The sequence below is a fragment of the Phocoena sinus genome, chromosome 19 (assembly GCF_008692025.1).
Source record: "Phocoena sinus isolate mPhoSin1 chromosome 19, mPhoSin1.pri, whole genome shotgun sequence".
Lineage (NCBI taxonomy): Eukaryota > Metazoa > Chordata > Mammalia > Artiodactyla > Phocoenidae > Phocoena > Phocoena sinus.
The window spans coordinates 25,683,054-25,698,633 of NC_045781.1; positions in this window are offsets into that span (position 1 = coordinate 25,683,054).

Consider the following 15,580-nt stretch of genomic DNA (forward strand, 5'->3'; position numbering starts at 1 on the left):
CGAACCCGCGTCCCCTGCATCGGCAGGCGGACTCCCAACCACTGCGCCACCAGGGAAGCCCCAGTGGTATTTTGTTATAGCAGCCTGAACAGACCATGATAAAACTGTACACGTAGTAGGTGAGATAGTGGTGATTTTTAGTTTTTTTCTTTTAGACTGTTCACAATTAAAAAAATTTCAACCATGAAGGTGCATTTGTTTAAGAGCCTGAAAAATTAAAATGTTTATAAAGAGTTTCTAATGACAAGGGAACATGCTCATATTCCAATGTTAAGTTGAAAAAAGAAATTAGGTTACAAAATTGTCCAGTGTTAATTCACCTACCCACAGCAAAGTACCCAGAAGGAAATAAATACATTGTGATATCAGTGTCTGGTATCTCAGTGAGGGTGCTTTTAAAACATGACCTCAAGTTCTTTGACCTCCTCCCTCTGAGAAGAGGAACCTGAGACTTCTCCCCCACGAACGTGGGTGGACTTGTGACTGCTTTCGCCAATTAGAAAACGGCAGAAGTGACACTACGTAACTTCCAAGACTAGGTCTCAAAAGGCCATACAGTTTTCCTTCACTTGCTAGAACCTTCTCTCTTGGAGCCCTGAGCATCTAAGTAAGAAGTACAACAACCCTGAGGCTTCCATATTGTGAGGAAGCCTGAGCCACGTGGAGAGGCCATGACTAGGCACTTGATTCATCCCAGTCCAGGAGCCTGACGTGCAAATGAAGAAGCTTCTAGATGATTCTAGTCCCCAGCTGTTTGGGTCTTCCTAGCTGAGGCTTCAGACATCACGGAGAAGAGACAAGTCATCCCCACTGTACCCTGTCCAAATTCCTGACTCACAGAATCTGTGATCATAATTAAATGGTTGTTCTCCGCCAGTAATTTGGGGTGGTTTGTTATATAGTGATTAGATAACTGGAACAGAGGGATTATGGGATATTTTTATTCTTTTAACTCTACTTTTTTAGAAACTTCAAGGTTTTTTATTATGAGCATAAGCTTTTTATTGTTAAGAAAAGATTTATAAGGAAATGTTTGTTGAGTGAATAAAGAGAGGAAATAAAGAAAGGAAAAAATAAAGAAAAGGAGAGAGAGAGGGAGGGAGAAAGGAGCCAGTGAACCATTTTTATGAGAAAGCCCTAACTCCATCCTTTTCAGGAAGCACAGAGCTCAGACAAGCTTCCCCTGGATGTTTCTTTCCTCCATGACCCATTCCGTTGAACCACTCTGCCCTTGGACCATGACTGAAGGACACAGCAGTAGATGACTCTGAGTCAAACAGCTGGCTGTGTGTCTTTGTGCAACTCACTCAACCTCTCTGAGTGCATCTCCTTACCTGCCAGGTAAGGCACACGCAAATACTTGACATGGCTGGAATGTGGAAGAAACAGGATTCAAACCCAGGGCAGGTCCTCTTTCTCCATTAAGGGGGTCTAGAAAAAGGCCTTGAGGCGGGGGGATATTAGGAGAAGGGAGTTGCTTCCGGCCAGGCCCCACCTGGTAGCCCTCTGTGCCGGCTGCCACTGGGGGCCAAGGTGCCAGGAACAGAGCAGGGAGGCTGGGGGCCCAGGCAGAGGTTGGGGCGCTCTGTCCCTCCAGGAAGCCAAGTGATCCCTCCCATAAGCCTTTCACCCCTGCATTCTCTGAATGAAGCCATTCAGAGGAGGAAACCCAACCGGCCAATGTTTTATGCATGGTCCAGCCATGCCAGCAACAGCAGGTCACCTGGGGAGGTATTATTTTTAGCCAGAGCACGTGAGTGAGCTGGGAGCTTGAAAGAAGCAGGCTAGTCACCCACCTGTCCACTCCAGGACCCTCTCCTTTGCCTGGTGGTCCTAGGCAATGCTAACCCAAACCGTGCCCAGCACAGGGCACTGGCCTAAGCCAGGCCTCCACTGGGGGCGGGGCTGGGGTCTCGTCGCTCCAGGCTGTCTGTTGTGCGGCAGCTAAAGCAGACCACCCTCCTGACACCTGTGTGGCCACCTCCCACGGGGAGCTCACGCCCTCCCTTTCCAGGTGTTGGCTCTGGGTAAGGCTAAACCCTGGGGAGAGGGGCAAGCATATGTCAGAGGCTCTGTGTGAGAGGACGTAACCTTTGTCAGCCTTTTGAAATTCCTCTGTTGCTGCAAAACATAATCTGGCTACTAGGGGTGCCCAGCTTTCATCACTCCCAGCTTCCTCCTGGGCGATGTCCCCAGCAGGTAGAGTGTCCATTTCAGGGTAGATTGTCGGTGAATCCTAGGTGATTAACATCTTTTCCTGTCAAGTTTCCACGTCCCCCACCCCGCCTTGCTTTCAACTAACTTTCAGCCGCAGCGTGGCTGGCATTTACTGAGCGCGCCTACTCTGTGCTGAGTGCTTTCGTGCACATCAGTTTTTAAATCCACACAGCCCTTGGGGTAGGTACTGCTATGGGCTTCATGTTTGTAATGGGGAAATTGAGGCTCAGAGAGGAGACTGACTTGCTCTAGGCCACCTAGTGAGTTACAGCAGAGCCGGACTCAGACCCAAGACTGCCGGACCCAAAGCAGTGCTCTCTGTACATTTTGAGTCCTGACCTGGTAGCTTCTTTAGGTTAAGAGTCACCCCACAGCTCAGAGGTGTTTTTCCTATGTTCTTTCCTTTTGATGAATAATCAGAAGCTACTAGATGTGGAAATGGAAGGAACAGTGGAGATCACCCCTTTTACGCTGTTCATTTCTCAGGTGGAGAAACCGAAGCCCAGGGAGAGGAGGGCATTACTCAAGGCCACTTGGTGCCCCAGGGGCAGTCCCCAGTGTGCTGACTCTATTCCAGGCTCCTTCTGTTCCAGTTCACGTTATTCCACCACTTTATCTCCCCAGACCTCCATCTGCCTATCTGTCAGCAGGAACAGTCATTCAAGCTCCACTCACAAGCTCTCACGGATATGAAGGTGCTTAGTGACCAGATGGGCTCACTGCTGGTCTGGTGAGTCCCCTGCCCCATTTGGCAGATTGGTGACAGACTGAGTGGGAGGCAGGGCTTTGGTTTGAAATGTCTCATGTTTAGGGTCTGACCAAGAGCGGTTGCTGAACTAACCCTGCATGGGTGACCAAGGTCCATACAAGTCAAAATTCTCTCAAGGTCTTTCAACGAGACAGAATTCAATAGAGGGAGTTGATTACACAAGAGATGTAAGAGCTGAGAAGCCAAGCAGAGAAAAATAAGAAAGCCAGGAGCCTAGCAGCAGCAGGAAGCTGCTGCTACCCCAGGGATGGGGGCAGAGCCTGGGAGCTGGGGTGGGAACTAGAATCTGGGCGGGGACTGTCTGATGGGGGTGGGACCAGAGGCCCAGCACAGTCTCTGTTGGAGAAACCACAGGAAACACAGAGGTGGGGGAGGAGGGGCGAAATAACTTGGCTTTTCCCGCCTCTCACTCTCTGCAGTGCCTCCCATTGGCCAGGCCAACACAGAAGCCAGATGGCCAAGGAGTCTGGGAAATGTAGTTCCCGTGATATGGAGCAAGGCTAGGATCTGGGATCAACAGGCACAAGGTCACCAATATCGCTGAGCAGACAGCGTTGAGACTGTATCAGCAACCATTGGTTGAGCGTTCAGGCGCTTACATGCAGTAACTCCTCTTTAACCCACGACAACCTTTTTACAGAAAAGGAAACAGAGGCACAGAGTAATGAAGTGTCTCAGCCAGGCAGTGGGGGAACCGGCTTTAGCTCTGGGCCTTGTGCTCCGACTCCACGCCCCCCTCCTTGCTGCATATACCCTCCAGGGCTGGTCCCCAGCCGTGCTTCGGGGCATGGGCTCTGGGTTGAGTGCCGCCTTCCTCAACACAGGGTGGTTGTTAAATGGGTCATTTCCCCATCTTACAGCTGAGGAAATGGAGGTGCAGACAGGTCACGGGACCCTCCCCTCCCCCACGCCCCTAGCTCACCTAGCTTGTTGGTGGCAGTGCTGGGAGTTTGAACCCATCTCTCCTGGCTCCAGAATGCATGCCCTTTACTCTTGGGCTTCTTGAGGAGGGCGGTCCTGGGACCCCTGCCCGTGTCTTGGGTGCTCCCTGGAACCCCTCCTCGTGGCCACCGGCTGGCTCCTCCCACGACCCTCTCTAGCTCATTAACTCTGCCCGGACGGCCGGGCTGGTGTGGCTCAGGCATGACCCGCACGCCCAATTAGAGGAATTCAAAACGCCGTTTATTTATCAATGACTTAAGCTCATTTGATCATGAAGGATGGAGCCCAAACTATTCCCTGAAGCCACTGCTGTCCCTCAGCTGTGCCAAATCCGCCTTTGATCTGCTAATCCTGAGTTATAAGGTTAGGAGATAAGCGGGTGGAACGAAATTCTTTTCTCTTTCGGTCCACCTAAGCGGTCATGAAACCCCCAGACATCATAGACCTCCTGGGCTCCTGCGGCCTCCTCGCCTGGATAACTCAGACCGTGTGAGAGGGGGGCCTCGGCACAGGGGTCCGCACGGGCCATCTGGGGGTGGGGGACTGAGGCGCTCCTCACCAGATCTGCCTGCTTCTCCCCGCTCCTTTTCCTTTCCCTTCTCCCTCACGCACCAGCCCTCTTCACGCTGACCTCGGCCTTGGGAAACCAGGAAGCCAATCCAGCCGGTGACCTGGCCGTACCGCTGGGACCTACTCCTTTCATCCCATCTGTCCTTCCATCTGGAGCTCTGATGCATTCACCTTGGGGAGGCGACAGAGACCCTGCCCCTAGTAGAGGGACAACACTTCAGGACAAGTGAGCCCAACCCATGTTTATTGTGTTCTTTCAGGTGAAGGACCCCAGGGAGTGTTTATAATTCAGTGTGTCGAAGAGCGTGAGAGATCTGTAGTCAGACAGCTGGGGTGTAAATCCCAGCTCTGGCCGGTTATGGGACCTTGGACAACTGGTTAACCTCTCTGAGGCTCCATTTCTTTATTCATAAAATGGAGATAATGATGGTACCTACCATCATTAATTTAATTCTTACCGTGAGGATCAAATGAGGACACCTACAGCCTGCTGCAGAATGAATGCTTAACAAAGGGCACCTGTTGTGAAGATTTTTGTGATCTTCCATAATAATGAGGACAACTTGCATCTGCTCAGTGTTTCCCACATGTCCATTCGGAGATGGGTCCGTGGCTGCTGTCTGCCCCTACAGACCCCAGAGACAAACTGGGAGGACGCTGCCATGTGGCTTAGGCCAGTGCTGGGAAGGTGTGTGTACCCGGGAGGAGGGATTGCGATCCATGTGGTCGAAGCTCTGGGACACTGGCCAGGGGCTCTTGCAAGAGCTGTGACTGTCGCTGAAGCCACGGACTCACAAGGGCCACAGAAGAGAGGGCAGCAGGTCAGACCACTTTGACCAGGACCACTTGAGGTGGATGGGGGCAGCAGTCTCATTGTTTACCGCGAGGTCAACTGATTGGAGAGCTGGGCCTGGAGAACAGGTGTCCTGACCTATTTCACGTGGAATTCATTGACAATAAAATAAATATTAAGATCATAATAATTCATAAAAGCCTTTAGATACAAAAGGCTTTTAAGGGCCAAGACTGGACCTAGGCCGCCTTCACTGGGGAGAGGGAGACGGGTGAGGGCAGGGGTACTGCTTCGGGAGTCTGGGGGCAGTTTCTACCCTCACTCTGCTTCCTACCAACGTGGAGTCCCCGGCCAAGTCCTCTCACCTGCATGGATGATATCTCTTGGCCTTGCACCTGCCTCTGTTTTTAAACTGTAAACTGTAAGCTCCTTTGAGCTGAGACTCTGCTTTATTCACCTCCGTGAAACCCACATGTCAGCAGAGGGCACCCCGTTTACAAGATGGATATAACATAGACTCCAATCCTGCATTCACATCCTGGAGGCGGGGTGGGTGGGCAACCACGCCCTCCTGAGATTCCTGCAAATTCCTAGGTGCCCGTGCTTTTACTTCTAGTCCTGACTCCTTGCTCCCCAACCTCTGCTCTCACTCGCCTCTCTCCCCCGGGGCTGTTTCTTTTCTTGGCCCTGTACTAGCCCTGAAGTGGACCCTAACTCTTTCCCCACATCCCCCCAAATGCCACTCACACAAGTCATTCCTTTGCACGGCCGACTTTGCTGGCTGGCATTTTCAGGAGGAGGAAGGGTACATTACAGAAACTGACAAGTTGAAATCAATATTAGTCATCCTTATCTGGAAAAGCCCCTTAGCCATGGCCCCTGTAGAAGTTTTTCACTCTATCTGGGCTTCTGCCACATCAGCCCCACTTTTTCTCCAGCTCACCCTCAATCCCTTCTAAATCCTTACATAGAGTGATTGAATTTAGCACCATCTTCCGTGCATGCGTGCCAAGGTCCCACCTTTGCACACAAACTACCCCAGCAAGATATTTTCCTAAACAAAAATTTCTCTTTAAAATGGCCTTGGGACAAACTGTTAAATAACTTTTTTTCCTTAACTCTTTTACTTGTATGCCAGTGTATTCCCCTTTCTAAGTCTGTCTGCCCTCGTTTGTAAATGGGGGTCACCATCTCACAAACCATTTTTAAAAAAATTAAAACAGAATAATAAACAAGGAAACAGAAGGGCCACACGAATGTTCAAATCCTCGTTGCAGTAAATATTGCAGGCTGATAAAAATGGCGCCGTAAAACTTTTCAAGACCTTCGGTCTCTTCAGTTCGGATCTCCAAGTAGGAAGTTTTTGACCTTGCTGACAAAATAACTCTTTGCTCTCCCACTGCTGAGATTTGCCAGATGCAGGCAGGATGGCACGGAAACTCTGAGGTTACCTGTTAGAGAAGAGATGCCTGCCTCTTTTTCACTTGGTCCCTCTGCGGGGTGAAGTCTGTTTTATTCCTCTTTTTTTTTTTTTTTGTACCATATGCAAATCTTTCTCTCGGCTTCCTTCACAGCTTGATAACTGATTGGTTCTCACTTTCATCATCAAGAGCGAGGCATATATATGTATTTTTTTAATTTATGCACGATTCTGTGTCTAAGTTCTCGGGCACTGGGAGAAAACAATATAGTTCTCCTGCAGGAGGTAGACTGTAAAATATATTAGTTTGGGGAGAAGGAATGAGAAATGATAAAATATTCAGAAAGCGGTCTGTTCTTGAGGGATGTTATTCCACACAGCCAGGGAGCAGATTAATGACATCGTTTGCAAGGAAGGGAGAACAGCCCCATAAAATATGTATTAGCGGGGTTGGTGGTACCATGGGCGGAAATGCTCAGTGTTGGCCGTGAGGGCCTCAGCCTCAGAATCTGGTACCCACTTTTGATCTCTTTCACCAGAGCTCCCAACAGCCGGCTCTGGGGCCCTGGAGGCCAAAAGTGCCGATGAGGGATGTGCTGGCCATATGTAGCCAGGTGTAGGGCATTGAATGGGTTCTTTGGTAGGAGTACTGAGTGCAGAGTTGGGGGGCCTGGCCTGCCTCTAACCTGCTGTGTGGCCTTAGACAAATTCCTTAACTTCTCTGGGTCTTTGTTTCCTCTATTATAAAATGAAGACAAGATGATTCCTAACAGGGCTTGGGTAAGTGGCAGGGGGTGGGGAGGGGAGTCACTGGAAATGAAGCAAGCTGGGAAAAGTTATATTTGGGAGGCCCCATCATCTGGGAGTGTACTGAATACGGGTGGAAGAAATTCTCTGTTAAGCCAGTTGGGGGTCACAGAAGGTCCTAAGGAGCACGCTTGAGTAACAAGTGATGGTCCCCAAATTGCTTTCTAAGGTGGACAGTTCTGTTAACTTTAGGGTTGTGTTTGGCTGAACAAAGGTGCAAGTTTGGGGCCAGAGCTGAATTGCTTGAAGGAATGGCCGAGGAGAGAGAGGCTGAGGTTGGCTGACACAGAGTGCTACTTCTCTGCTAAGCAAGAGCGGATAGATGTTCACATTCTCTTGGCCTGCCTGAGGGGCCCGCATGTCTTGGTCTGATCCTCGTCCCTTAGGTTACTTCTACCTTACGCAGTGCAGGATTCTTTGTCCCATCCCTACCCACCCCTAATCCAAGCCCTTCCCCAAGCCCACCTCTGCAGAATTGAGCTTTTATTCGAGGGGGCGGCCTCAGATTTCACGTGTTAATAGTAAAAAGTTTGTACACACATCCCATGTACTGGCAGCAGTTACAGAGCTGGATGAGCCTGTAGGGAGAACAGAAGCCTGTCCTTAACCCCACAGGTGTGACAGATATGGCTGGTGCTCAGCTCTGAATCCCCCAACGCTGCACATGTTCAAGATGACCCTGTGTCATCACCTGTGGCTCTTTCTGGATGCTTCCTCTGGCTGCTGGGATTTACCTCACGAAAGTGTGGGAGAGAGACTTCCCTGGTGGCACAGCGGTTGAGACTCCGAGCTCCCAATGCAGCAGACCTGGGTTTGATCCCTGGTCAGGGAACCAGATCCCACATGCATGCCGCAACTAAGAGTTCACATGCCACAACTAAGTTGCCCATGAGCCATAACTAAGGAGCCTGCCTGCTGCAACTAAGACCTGGAGCAACCAAATAAATAAATAATAAAGAAATTTAAAGAAAAAAGAAAAAAAGAAAGTGGGATGGAATCAACATCCTTGGGATCAGATTTCAGCCAATGACTGACAGTTTCTCACCCCTCTGGTGGGACGCCTGGGGTGATCTTTCTGCAGTCCCCAGGGGGGAGTGAGCCCCGGTGGCTGCGGCAGGCACAGGGGTGATCATTACGCCCCCGATTGGCTTCCTCCCCCTCTCTGCTTCCCATCCCCCGACCCTCACCGGTGCTTCCTGGCATCGCATCCCAGATGAACTCCATGTTTCAAATCCTGGTCTCAGGGTCTGCTTCTGGGAAGCCCTGACAAAGACAATAGATGTAACAGAAAGCAAAAAAAAAAAATCTCAGGATGGGGGATTTAATCCACATGAGCCATTCACTCATGGTCCCAAGGCAAGCGAGCTCTGTCGTATTGCTTTATCCTGGGACACTGGGGAATCCAGCCAACCACTCCTGGGCATATAGTTTTTTGGTTTTTTTTTTTTAATAAAAAATGTGATTTCCCCTCTTGATAAACCACTTGCAATTTTTCCACTGTAAAACAAAACTGTGGCTTGGGTTTCACAGTTTAGTAGCTGATTCCATGTGCCTTTGACAGTTTTTGACCTGTTTTTGACTTCACAGTATCTATATCAGGAAGGGGAAGCGCTCCTCTGAAGCTCTACTTGCTCACGGTCCCCGTGCCCCAGCCCATATCAAGCTTTCCCAAGAGGGAACCCCTGAGCAGCTCCTGTGTTGCCAGCCACCCCATGCCCAGAGGAGGGCTGGTCCCATCCAGGGAGAGTGACCGTCTCAGGCTGGGCCAGTTCAACATGACTGAGAGTCAGGGGTGATGAAAGCTCCAGAGACACCTTGCAGGGTTGCCCTGAGAAGTCTTTCCCAGGTGAGACTCTTGGCAGACCTAAGACTTTGCATGTAAAGTGTGTGCTGGCTCGCACTTGAGTGTTTGGAGAATCTTGTGGGAGAGAGGTGGGATGAGACTCAAGATGCTCCAGGGGTCCAGAGTGGGAGGAGAGGAGAAGGCTGTGGACATGGTTGACCCCTGGGCCTCTAGAAGCTGCTGGATAGATGACAGGTTCCAGGCTGGAGAGACCAGGCGGGTGCCCCCCAGAGGTACTAAGTCGTGGTGACGTTCTCTGGGAGAGTTGGAAATGGGTAGCTCTGAGCAGATGGGCAGGCAGGGGGCTGGGAAGGCCCCAGGGTCCCCTCTGACATTGTGACTGTCTTCCGGAGTGCCTGGCCAGTGCTTGTCAGTTGTACCTGGGTGCACTGCCTATTTAAAATGGGGCAGGGACGATGTGGGCAGGTGCCAATCCAAGAGCTGTGGTAAAAGGGAGAGCTTGTTTTGTTTTGTTTTGTTTTGTTTGCGGTACGCGGGCCTCTCACTGCTGTGGCCCCTCCCGCCGCGGAGCACAGGCTCCGGTCGCGCAGGCCCAGCAGCCACGGCCCACGGGCCCAGCCGCTCTGCGGCATGTGGGATCTTCCCGGACCGGGGCATAAACCCGTGTCCCCTGCATCGGCAGGCAGACTCTCAACCACTGCGCTACCAGGGAAGCCCGAGCTTGTGTTTTTTTTTAAGTGGAACCCCCCTGAGAGTTTGTACAGACATCCCGTCATCCCAGAGACGGTGGGCTCTCTTGGGTTCATTGTAAAGTGTCTCCTGCATCAGTAAAGCTCTTGGCTTATTAGTATTAAAAAAAAGTCTCAGGATCCCCTCCTCCGATCATACCTCTGCAGCCACATTGGGCTCCTGTGATGAGGGATGAGGTTGGTAGGTTGTCACCTGCTGGATACGTGCCAGCAATTTCTACTCTAGTTATGACAGAATCACATGATACCTGTGTCAGCTTGGTTGCCAAAAGTTCGTCTGGAAGATGATCCCAGGAAGCATCAGCAAAGGGGCAGGATAGTGAGATGAGAGAGGGAAGGCAGCCACGTTCTTGAGCTTGTTACCATTGAGGCCAACTGGGGCATACCCTGCCGGGGAGCCCTGGGAGCCAGTGTAGAACATGCACCTATGAGTTACCCCACCTCCGAATCACCCCGCCTCCCTGGGCATGAGGGAGCTGGGGTATTGATACACCGACTCCCTTCTGACAGAGCTCGAGAGCTTGTTCCTGGGTTGTGGTAATTTCCCAGCACTGCTGTCCTGTGGGTGGAGTAGACGTGTGGGACTCTGTCCATCAGAGAAAGACATGTGGGTGCTGGCAGCTGGAAAGACCCAGAGTGATGGGCTGGGTGGCAACAACATCTTCTACACTCCTGCCCCAAACCTCTCCACTGTTCCGCACAACTTAGCCCTGAACTTCGAGACCCTGGCCACCAGGTATCTCCTACTTTGCCAGCCTAACTCTCACCCCACAAACCCTCCTCAGGGGGCCCCTGGTATTTGTGCCCTCACATATCACTTTCCCTCTCTGGAATGCCCAGCCTTATTCTATCCATCCTCCTGAGTCCTCTTCCTGCACAGATCAGCTCCTCATCCTTCAGTGAGCACCCCTGTCTCTAGCTTCCCAAAGGCTTCTGGGAGCTTGGCCATCTGTAGTACTCACTTTGTCCTAACCAGAGTTGGGTCTGGTTGGTGTTTTCTTTCCCAGCAAAGTATAGCTTGTTTCCCCTAAGTGACAGCGTGCTTGAGTCTTAAACAGCGCTGAGTCTCTGCCCAAACAGCATCCAACACATAGTACGCGCTCAGTAAAAGCCTGTTGTTATTGCTGAGGATCTGAGGATGGTGGTGGTGAAAGTGATGAGGTCTCCGATGAGCAGGTCCTGGGGCTTGCTCTGTAGCCAACTTGCTCTGTTTCTTCTGACAGGTCACTTAATCTCTCAATCTGTTTTCCTTGAAACAGAGACTTGCTAGTTGGTCTAAATGGTTCCCTTTTACCTCCTGGGAACTCAGCTCGCCCACACTTCCTTGCCTCCTGGGTGGTTAGGGCCACCTGTGGGACTGAGTTCCAGCCTGTGGGCAGAGGTGATGCCCCCACTGCAAGCTTCTCCCTAAGCCCTCCCAGGCATGATCCTTCCTCATCTTTCTCCATCTGCCACTAAAGATGGGAGGAGCCTGGTTGGCCCCCGTCACCACGGAAGGAGAGCTGCACAGGGGGACCCCACCCACAGACGGCCCCATGGGCTACCCTGTGAGTAGGAAATACACTTTTTCTGTGGTAAGCCACTGACATTTTAGGATGGTTAGAGCAGTTTGTCCACCTGGAATAATGTAGAAGTATTTAAAATGAGAGTAAATATCAATATCGATGGGCTGTTGCCTACGTTAACGATACAACCTATTTCGAAGATGCTATACAAGTCTACTAAGGCTGTCATACAAAGGACCACAGACTGGGTGCTTAAACAACAGAACTTTATTCTCTCACAGTTCTGGAGGCTGGAAGTCTGAGATCAGCAGGGTTGGTTTCTCCTGAGGCCTCTCTCCTTGGCTTATAGACGGCTGCTTTCTCCCTGCGTCTTCACATGGCTTCCCTCTGCGTATGTTTGTGTCCAAATATCCCTCTTATACGAACACTGTCATATGGATTAGGGCCCACCCTAATGACCTCATTTTTACTTAATCACCCCTTTGAAGGCCCTGTCTCCAAATACAGTCACATTCTGAGGTCCTGGGGGTTAAGGCTTCAGCATATGAATTTGGGGGACACAATACAGCCTAAAGCCGATGCTCAGTGAAAACTCCTTCCCTTCCACTCCAGGAAACTCTAAGATACCCCAGTAATTAAGAATGATGTTCGCAGCGCATCCAACTTGCTCTGAAATGTGGTGTCCAGGATTGTCACATAGGCCCTTAATTCAAAGTCTAATCCTCAGTGGAACTGCTTAGAAGACGCTGTGACTCTAGGAGATGAAATTCAGCAAGTGTGAGGGCTGTGCTGGAAGGATGGGCCCAAGCTGGGCTTGGGGGAGGGGCAGCAAGACAGACCACATGGCAGACTTGGCTGTGACCCCATCACTCTGGGGGACCCTGGAACAGTCACAGAGCCTCTCTGGGTCTTGGTGACTTTGTCGGTGACACTCCTACTTCTCCTTCCCTGCTCTTTTCTCTTTCTTCTGCCTCCAATGTGTCCTTCAGCAGGGCTTTGCAAGTCAGCGTAATGACATCAACCACAAACAATTCCTTGAGCTCTTACTAAGTGTCAGACACTCCACAGAGCACTCCTGGTGAGTTATGCCACTGCCTCCTCTCTAAGTGGGCTCTCTTTTTATCTCCATTTAAGAGCAGCCCGGATTGGTTACAGAAGTCACTCAAGAAACACAAGGGAGAGGCAAAGCTGGTGGGTTGGATCGTTTGTTTGATAAAAGACGCAAATGTGGCTTCCTCAACGAGGCAGTCAGGAGCTGGCCATGCCAACCGAGCTGGACCCTGACATTTTTATCCACGGCTTGGGCTAGAGCCTGCCTTCCTTCTGCCTTCAGGGCAAGAAAGCCCCCTCCAGCCCCCTTCAGGGCTCATCCTGAAGTCTGGCCACCCTCCCTGTCGCTGTGCCGGCGGCGGGGAGCTTTCATTCAAGTGGAATTTAGCCGAGGACTTTTGTAGCACTTCATTTACATGTATGCCAACAAGCTGAAATGTGCAGCAACCTTGGAACACTTTCAAAGGCAGGAATAATTCCTCTGAAATAGGTCTTCCAAAAGCTTTATCTTGTCCTTTCTTTTTTTTGTTAATCTTGGAGCCCCTTAGCATGTCAAAGCACTTTTTCTAATGTCACATCTCCTAGACATTAGCATGAAAGGGCTTTAAGAGATGATTTGAGAAAGAATAAATGTTGAATGAGCATTTATTATAGAGTCGTTTATGCTACATTTGCATTTTGACTCTGTTTCTGCCATGGGGGCTGGAGAAGCAAGCGGATTTGAAAGTCAATGGCGTCTAAACAGGAGACACTGCAACTCTATTTACTCTCAGCTGTGTCCTCGACATGTTCATTTATAGAAAGAGAAGATTTCATTAGGCTGATGTGTCTTGGGGAATGAGATTAAGCAGAGTTGTGTGTCTTAACACTGAGATGGAATTCCCATCAAGAACTGACCCCATAGTCAGGAGGCCAAGGAGCAAAAGTAAGGGAAGCTCATTCTTTTTTTTTTTTTTTTTTTTTTTTTTGCGGTACGGGGGCCTCTCCCTGTTGTGGTCTCTTCCGTTGCGGAGCACAGGCTCCGGACGCGCAGGCTCAGTGGCCATGGCTCACGGGCCCAGCCGCTCCGCGGCATGTGGGATCTTCCTGGACCGGGGCACGAACCCGTGTCCCCTGCATCGGCAGGCGGACTCTCAACCACTGCGCCACCAGGGAAGCCCCGGGAAAGCCAGGGAAACCCAGGGAAGCCCAGGGAAGCTCATTCTAAGTTTCAGTTTCTTTCTGTGCACGTATTAAATTAATTAGCTGTGTCCTGTCTCCTCCAGAAAGCTGGCCTGGCCCAAATGGCATAATGTGCAGTGGTTAGAGCTTAGCCAGTGAGCAAGGCTGCCTGGGTGCGACCTGACCCAGGCAGAGTCACTTTAATGTCCGTTTTCTCATTTGGGACGTGGCCACAATACCTGTCCACATCTCCTAGGGTTGATAGGAGGGTGAAATGGTAAATAGATGGTGTCTAGTATAGTGCCAGGCACACCGGAAGTGCTCAATAAATGTTAGCTGGTTTTAATATTTTTACTGATTTTTTTGGCCTGCAGAACTTGGTAAGAGTGCCAGAGAAATAACCCTGGTTGGTGCCAAGTACGGACTTTCCCATCTCTGCGTCTATGGGTTCCAACCACAGGCAAGTGGATGTGAGTGGGTTTTGGGGCTGATGGGCATCTTAGGGATTGCTTCAGGCCGTGTGTGTGTGTGTGTGAGTGTGTATGTGTGTGTGCACACGTGCGTGTGTGTGCAGAGGAAAAGAGGGAGAGAGGTATCAGCTCAATACACCTCAGGGTCCCGAAGCTTGGGTTTGTAGCCCCGGATCTTTGCAGCTCCGGAGAAACCTCTGTCACTCCAATTCCCTGCAAGTTCCTCTCTGTGTTTGTCATCACACCAGACTGTAAGCTCCTTGAGGGCAGGGACTGCTTCTTATTCATCTTCACTAAAATCTGGCCCTCAGCTGGTGCTCAGTACCTTCATGTTCAATCAAGTCTGCGGCAGTTTTTTGAGCTTGGTTTTTAAAAGCCACCTCACCTGTGTTCCAAGGCCCAATCTGTGCCGGCTCAGAGGGGCTGCGCTGGGTGCAGCCGGGGCTGGGAGCCTGGAGCCCTGTCCCCTGGGCAGGCCCTCTACTGCCCTTGCCCCACCTTTCTGGAGCACAGGAGCAAGTCTCCCACCAAAACTAGATCATTGCCCTCATTTCACAGGTTGGGGGAGCTGAGCATCAGAGGGGACTTCCCTTGTCCCTGGGCCATGCAGCGCGTCAGTGGGCTGAGCTAGGCCTATCGTCCAGGCCGAGTGAGGCCAGCCCAGCCCCCTTGGCAGCCAGCAGGCCTCCTCTCATCCCTGCCCCATCTCTCCTGTAGGGCTGGGTTCCTTCTGGAATAGTCCCTAAAGGCAACCCCAAGGCCAGGTGTGCTTAGCCCCGCATCACCCCCTCCCTGTCTCCTTTTACCCGCGATCCTGTGTCCCAGTCTTTGGGTCCTGCCCTCCATCCAGCAGCCCCTCTAACTGCTCCCCTTGTTCCACAGAACTTACACTCAGGCCTCAAATAGACCTCACACTCCCTTGTCCATTTTTCTTGATTTTTACAAAACAATGACAGCTACAGCCCTCTTTGAGCACCTACTGTGTGCTGGGTGCTGCCCGAGACCCTTTCCCTGCAAGGTGGACAGCACTGCCCCCATCTTGCAGGTAAAAGCTCAAGGTCACACAGCTCAGCAACAGAGCCGGGATTTGAACCCAGGTTCTGGCTGACTCTAGGGACCCCATCGTTGTCCTGTGGCCAGGCTGCCTCCACACAAGCATCTCTTACCTTTTCTGTGGGCTCTGGAAACTTCTGAGGATGGAATCTGCCCTGCATGCTCCCCTCCCCTCGGCCTTCCCAGCTCAGGGCTGAGGACATCAGTAAGTCCCTGAATCCAGACTCACTGTGATTTTTTTCACCCTCCCCCTCATCTCCCCAAGGACCT